The sequence below is a fragment of the Tamandua tetradactyla genome, chromosome 12 (genome assembly GCF_023851605.1).
Source record: "Tamandua tetradactyla isolate mTamTet1 chromosome 12, mTamTet1.pri, whole genome shotgun sequence".
In the NCBI taxonomy this organism is placed as follows: Eukaryota; Metazoa; Chordata; class Mammalia; order Pilosa; family Myrmecophagidae; genus Tamandua; species Tamandua tetradactyla.
In genome coordinates this window covers 74,565,750-74,573,310 of record NC_135338.1, presented here as the reverse complement: position 1 = coordinate 74,573,310, position 7,561 = coordinate 74,565,750, and the positions used below count along the sequence as shown (strand labels likewise).

The following is a 7,561-nucleotide window of genomic DNA, read 5'->3' as shown; positions in this document are numbered from 1 at the left end:
AGTGCAGAATTTATATTTTGGGTTGCAAAATTTATATTTTGGATAGGGCATTTCTTAATTTAACTTGTATGGTCAGTTTAGTTGAACACCATAAGTACAGGGAATTTTGAACAGGGCGTGAGACTTTGTTGGTTTATCCAGGTTAGTTGATATCCCGATAAATCCTTGAGTGATTTGGACAGTGAGTAAAGAAGTATTTGCAGGGTTCTCTTAAGGAAATAGGGAGAAAGGGGGAAAGATTCAACTTCCCCATTCGGAGAATTTACAATACTCTTGCAATCAGTGAGGACAACTAAATCAATTGGCTGAGCTCCCAAACTTGGGGTTTGCCCCCATAAAACTTATCTGGGCAAAGAACAGGTTAAGCCTACTTTAAATTAGGCCTGAGAGTCACTCCCAGAGAACCTCTTTGTTTCTCAGATGTGGCCTCTCTCTCTAAGCCAACATGGCAAGTGAACCCACTGCCCTCTCCCCACTATGTGGGACATGGCTCCCAGGGGTATAAATCTCCCTGGCAACATGGGACAGAAATACCAGGATGAGCTGGGACCTAGCATCAAAAAGATTGAGAAAACCTTCTTGACCAAAAGGGGAAGAGATAAATGAGAAAAAATAAACTGTCAGTGGCTGGGAGATTTCAAACAGAGTCGAGAGGTTATCCTGGAGGTTATTCTTATGCATTATATAGATATTCTTTTTCAGTTTATGGTATATTTGATTGGCTAAAGGGAAGTACCTGAAACTGTTCAGTAGCCTTGTTTCTTGAAGATGATTGTATGACGATATAAACTTTACAATGTCATTGTATGATTGTGAAAACCTGTGTCTGAAGCTCCCTTTATCTAAGGTATGGACAGATGAGTAAAAAATATGGATAAAAAATAAACAAATAATAGGGGGAACAAAAGTTAAAATATATTGGATAGATGGAAATACTAGTGTTCAATGAGAGGGAAGAGTAAGGGGTGTGGTACGTATGAGTTTTTCTTTTTTCTTTTTATTTCTTTTTCTGGAATGATGCAAATGTTCTAATAATGATCACAGTGATGAATATACAACTATGTGATGATATTGTGAGCCATTGATTGTATATCATGTATGGAATGTTTGTTTGTTAAGATTATGAAGGAATGTTGACTTTAATTAAGATAGGGAGACTATGCAGAATTATCCAAGATGACCCAATATAATCACATGAGCCATTGAAAGAAGAGACATTTCTCTGGTTAGTGACAGAAGAGTCAGAAAAATGTGTTGAAAGAGGAAGTCAGGATGTTCAAAACAGGAGAAGGAATTGATGCATTATTGTTGGTTTGAAGAAGGAGGGGAAAATGTAAGAAGGAATGTGGGTGGCTTCTAAGAGCAGAAAATGGTACCCAGTTGACAGTTAGCGAGGAAATGAGAACTCAACAAACTGAATAAGTTTAGAAATAGATTCCAGATAAGTGCCTAGCCAGACAGTTACCTTGATTTAAGCTTCATGATACCCTGAGTATAGAAAACCCCCAGACTTTTGACCTTCAGAACTTTGAATTAAAAAATGAGTATTGTAAGCTCCTAAGTTTGTGGTAATTTGTTAGGCAGTAATAGAAAACATATACACTAAGTTTCAAAGTATTTTCAAGAATTCTAAAATAAAAGTGATTGAAGAACAATTGCCATCAGCCACCTGAACTGCATATTGTATGATGATATAAAGAAAGAAGAAGAAAGAAACAATGCTTGCAACCCGAGAACAGAGAATACTTAAAATAGCTAATGCATATTCACTGGAAAGCATGGCAATCCAAATTGAAAACAGCAGCTAAAATCAGATGTTTTGCCATCTCCAGGAGCAAGGGAGCAGAAACAGCTTCTGGTAAGGGCTAAGAATTCCAGAATCTGTTCTTTATGCAATCTCAAAACTGAACACAAGATCTCCTTTTTAGAACAGAGACCCACACTGAAGAGAAACAGCAGGGAATTGAATCAATATTAAATAGGATAGACCAAGATCACAGTGCTTACAACATTTCTGGGTACAGTTGTCCCAAGAATATTTGAACAACTAACAAAAACTGACAAAGCCATCTTCCTCAATACTTGGTAAAACACTGAAAGGATTGCAATAACTGGGCTAGTACCAAATGAAGAAAACAGATTGACAATAGTAGGAGAACCTTGTATTAATCTTATTGGCCTCTCACCTGCCCACATCCTAGCTAGCTCTGTATGGAGGTAGACTGTTCTTCCATTATGGGCCCCTAGGCCTGTTCTGGAAGGAGCACAGAAACTGTTGTGTACACATGGGTGCCTGTATGTCAGTGCTAATTTATTGTATGGCAGAGACATTTGTCTCTAGCTCCCCCTCCCAGAACTTCCCTGTAGGCAGAAGCATGCAAACAGCTAAAGCAGTGTAAGGAAAAATGAAATTAAAGCAGCATGGGTCAAAGGATTACTTGCTTTAGACATGCAATAGAGTACACAGGAGTGGGAGAAAGTATTTCATAGGAAGTACAGGTGACACATGGATTCCTTTAAATGGGGGAATTCCTAAGGCCAGGAGGGAACACAAGTCTAAAACAAGATGTCAGCTTAGAAAAGACAGAAATGATACTGTAATTCATTTTCTCACTAGGCTAATCTTCTTGATAGGTGGGATAAACTCTAAAAGAGAGAGCCAGTGAACACAAAGCCAGTTTCACCAACTATGAAAGTTGTTTTCTTTTTTTTGCATTAGTTTCTTTATTTTTATTAGCTCTTGGCACACAAAGAAATCTTTGTCATATCATTACTGGATAAAACAAAAGAAACAGAGAGCTCAAATTCTAAATCATGGAGTTAACACATTAAAATATTAAAATTTAATGAGTGTGACAAAAAGAATACAACACAAACAAAGAAACAGGAAATGATGGCCAGAAACCATCAATGAAGAAATCCAGACTTTGGAGATACTGAACTTCCTTTTGAAAAGGAAGCAAACAGAATTACTGGAGTTGAAGAACAAAATAACTGAAATATTGGAGGTGACAGAAGAAAGAAACAGCAAATTTGAAGACAATACAATTGGAATGATTCATGCTGAGTAACAAAAAGAATGAAAGAGAGAGAAAGAAAGAGAGAGAGAAAGAAAGAAGGAAGGAAGGAAGGAAGGAAGGAAGGAAGGAAGGAAGGAAGGAAGGAAGGAAGGAAGGAAGGAAGGAAGGAAGGAAGAAAGAAAGAAAGAAAAGAAAGAAAGAAAGAAAGAAAAAGAAAGAAAGAAAGAAAGAAAGAAAGAAAGAAAGAAAGAAAGAAAGAAAGAAAGAAAGAAAGAAAGAAAGAAAGAAAGAAAGAAAGAAAGAAAGAAAGAAAGAAAGAAAGAGGGAGAAGAAGCATAAAAGAAAAAGGATAGAAAACATCCCAAACTTAGCAAAAGAAACATGAATATACACATTCAAGAAGTGCAGTGTACCCCACACAGGATAAAATCAAAGACATCCATGCCCAATCTCTTTATAGTAAAAATTTTGAATGCCAAGGATAAGTAGAGAGTTCTGAAAGCTGCAAGAGAAAATCAACATGCTAAGTAAAAGGAGATGCTAATAAGATTAAGTGCCAGTTACTCATCAAAAACCATGGAGGCAAGAAAGAGAAATTTGCCAACCAAGAATTTTATACCTGAAAAGACCATATTTCAAAAATCAGGGAGATTCCAGGAAGATGGCAGAATAGGATAGGCTGGTCACACTTACTGTGAAGAACAACCATAGAAGTGACAGAAAAAATGACCAAGACAGTGATTCCAGGGTACAAGTGACCAGAGAGGGACTTTTACATTGTATAGGGAGGGCTAGATGAAAAAACATAGAAATTATGATTGAGAGGATGGGATGAGTCTATCTGCACCTGGGATGGGCTGCAATGCATAGGTTAAAGTAGGAGCCAAAGGAGCACCATGCTGTAGCACTCCTGCTGCCATATCAGCCTGGGAGATCTACCCTTTCAGCAGTGCAATGGGGAGTTTCCATGGGGAACTCAGAAGCCAGACTTGGTGTACCTATGCACAGAGACCTTGAGGAGGACTATGCCAAATCCCCCACCCCGAACACAGGCTGCTGTGGGCACCTGGTTTTGGCTTAGACTAGGGGGCCCTGCCTTTTGGAGGAGGGGGAAACAGCTGAGCTGAGCTGACAATTGGCCCATAAAAGAGACTAACTGGGTGCTGCTTCTTCTATCCTTTCACAGTGGAGGCCCATAATGCGTCACAGCAGGCATGGAAGGAGAAGCAAGGCTGTGGGAGAGAACCTCACCACACCACCAGGAATTCTGAGCTGGATGTGGGCAGGGGTAGTTGAATTACTCAGTTCTACAGCCCAAGCTCATTTCACATGGGAGTGTAATCTGAAGATTACCAGACCCGTAGTGCCCACAAGCAGATTCTCTGCTGAGGTACATATTGCCCATCTCTCAGCCACAGACTTGGTGGCTTTCAGTGTGCAAAGAGATCTGTTCTTAGTTGGCTTTACAACTGGGTGTGTCTCAGCCCAGCTGGCTGACTTAGAGAGAGGTGGCAGGCCTGAGGGAAAGAGGTAGCCCAAGAGCACCATCAACTGGGAAGACGCACAAAGTGCAATTGGGCAAACTGTCTCTCTGCTTAGCTTTTTACAGATCTTCAATTAGATTTGCACCTCCTGCATGAGGTCCTAGCCTTGGTCAGTAATGGAATTACTGACAAACTGAGTGCAAAAGGAGACCTTCAATGCAAACCCAAAATCTTAAATGAGTGAGGAAAATCAGCTTTCAAAATAACCTTATCAAGATAATCAAATGCCTCAAAAGCAACAGCAAATCACAAAACACGTGAAGATGCAAGAAAATATGTCCAAGCCAAATGATGAAATTTAAGCACCAGAGGAGACACAGAATTTGGGACAGTATAAAGACGTTTATACAAATCTCCTAAATAAGTTCAATGGTTTGGTTAAAGATATAAAGGCTATCAAGAAGACACTAGAAGAGCATAAAAAAAATTTGAAAGAATAAATAGAAAAATAGCAGATCTTACAGAAATGAAAGCTACTATATATTAAATTAAAAATATACTAGAGGACACACGTTCAAGAAGATGTCACAGGATGCCAGCACATAGAAGATGGGCAGCTCTCTGACTCAGATTCTGACATGATGATGGCACTCAGTAACAGACTGCTGCAGGTGCCAAAAGAACTAAGTGGGAACATAGCAGTGAGGACCTTCCAAAATACTGCAGCAGCAGCCTGTGTGCCAGTATTACATTATTGGACTGTTCAAAGTGTGGATTCGAGTGAAAAGAGTTTTATGATTCAGATGATAATAGCTGTCTTTGGAAATGCAAATGACAGAAATACTTTAATTCTCCTCCTAAATCAGAACCTTTTCAGTTTGCCCAGAGCAGTCAGAAACCACTTGCTGCTGAAGGAAAGAAGATTAACAATGTATGGGGTTATGTGCTGCAGGAATAAAATCAAAATGCAGTGGCCCCTGAACTAGGGATTTGGGGCCCCTGAATTGGGGATTTGGGATTTGATGGCATTATCAACAAAAGCAGACAATCTGAGACCTACAATTATTTGCTTGCTAAGAAACTTAAGAAGAAATCTCAATTCTTTCAAAAGAATTAGACAAAGAACTAGATGACTATATGCATGGTGGCAAAAAAATGGGATCAAAGAAAGGAAAATAGGGAAGATCATCTCAAATGGAACTAATCTGTCAAAGACAGACTAAGGGACAGACTGGAAATGAATCATAAAGACTGATATAAGTTCACAAAATAAGATTCTCAAGAAAATGTGGCAGATGAAATTTCTTTTAGGTTACAGGAAACTAAAAAAGATCTGATAGCCCAAGTAGTAAGGTTAATTGGGAACAAAAAGGCAATTGAGCTTCTGATGGAAACTGCTACAGTTGAACAAAATGGTGGCCTTTTTATTATGAACGGCAGTCAAAGAAGAACACTGGGTGGAGTTTTTCTGAATCACCTGTAAAGCATGCTGAGTAAGAGTGAGGGACAAATTAAGGGCATTTTCTACATTGAAAATCAAAAGGAATAGGAAAACAAAAAAAAATTGCTAGAAACAGGAGAACACAAGTGTTGGGGGAAAACATGACACAAACTATTAAAGCTTAAATTTTCCAGAAAATGATCATACATCACTAGAAATTTTGCACATGACACAAATGAAGCCTTGGCCTCTCTTGATGAATCACAAAAAGAATATACAAAAATAAAGTTGGGTACAGAGGAAGCCATTGAGGTTGCTCATTCGCATGATTTGGGCATCTTTTAATACATTTTGGACAATACAAGGAAGAAAGCTTTCTAAAATAACATTGTAAGAAATCGTTTCTACTAAGATTTGTTTTACTTTGCACTGATAAATATGAAAATCTGTAGAAAAGAGAACTGTATTATTTTAAATAAAAATGAATATATGTGGGGAGATGAATGTGATTAATAATAAAAACATTAAAAATTTTCTCCTGACAAAATATTTAAAAGTATATAGCAGAGAATTTAATTTTTCAATCTGTTGCCTGTGCTACTTATTATGAGTATTATTAGCTGATAATCAGTTCTGTTCAAGTCATAATAAGTCATTCAAAATTTATGGTCTTTTTCTGAAATATGTTTGAAATGAATTATGCTTTGATTTCAAGACATTCCATTAAAATATCCTAATGGAACATGTGAATTGTTAAGCTATTCTAAATGCATTCAAATTTCATTTATCTGTGTTCTAAGTACTCAGGCATTTTTTTTTATTAATTAAAAAAATTAACTAACACAACATTTAGAAATCATTCCATTCTACATATATAATCAGTAATTCTTAATATCATCACATAGATGCATATTCATCGTTTCTTAGTACATTTGCATCGATTTAGAAAAAGAAATAGAAAGACAACAGAAAAAGAAATAAAACGATAATAGAGAGAAAAAAGAAAAAAAGAAAAAAAAAACTATACCTCAGATGCAGCTTCATTCATTGTTTTAACATAATTACATTACAATTAGGTAGTATTGTGCTGTCCATTTCTGAGTTTTTGTATCCAGTCTTGTTGCACAGTCTGTATCCCTTCAGCTCCAATTACCCATTATCTTACCCTATTTCTATCTCCTGATGGTCTCTGTTACCAATGACATATTCCAAGTTTATTCTCTAATGTCGGTTCACAACAGTGGAACCATACAATATTTGTCCTTTAGTTTTTGGCTAGTCTCACTGAGCATAATGTTCTCTAGGTCAATCCATGTTATTACATGCTTCATAAGTTTATTCTGTCTTAAAGCTGCATAATATTCCATCGTATGTATATACCACAGTTTGTTTAGCCACTCGTCTGTTGATGGACATTTTGGCTGTTTCCATCTCTTTGCAATTGTAAATAATGCTGCTATAAACATTGGTGTGCAAATGTCCATTTGTGTCTTTGCCCTTAAATCCTCTGAGTAGATACCTAGCAATGGTATTGCTGGATCATATGGCAATTCTATATTCAGCTTTTTGAGGAACCACCAAACTGCCTTCCACAGTGGTTGCGCCATTTGACATTC

At 37.4% G+C, this 7,561-nt stretch overlaps 1 pseudogene; it reads left to right on the top strand.

Annotated features, from left to right (window-relative positions):
* The first annotated feature begins 4,218 nt into the window (after window positions 1-4,218).
* On the top strand, window positions 4,219-6,290 carry LOC143651452 (phosphorylated adapter RNA export protein pseudogene; annotated as a pseudogene).
* The last annotated feature ends 1,271 nt before the right edge of the window (window positions 6,291-7,561 follow it).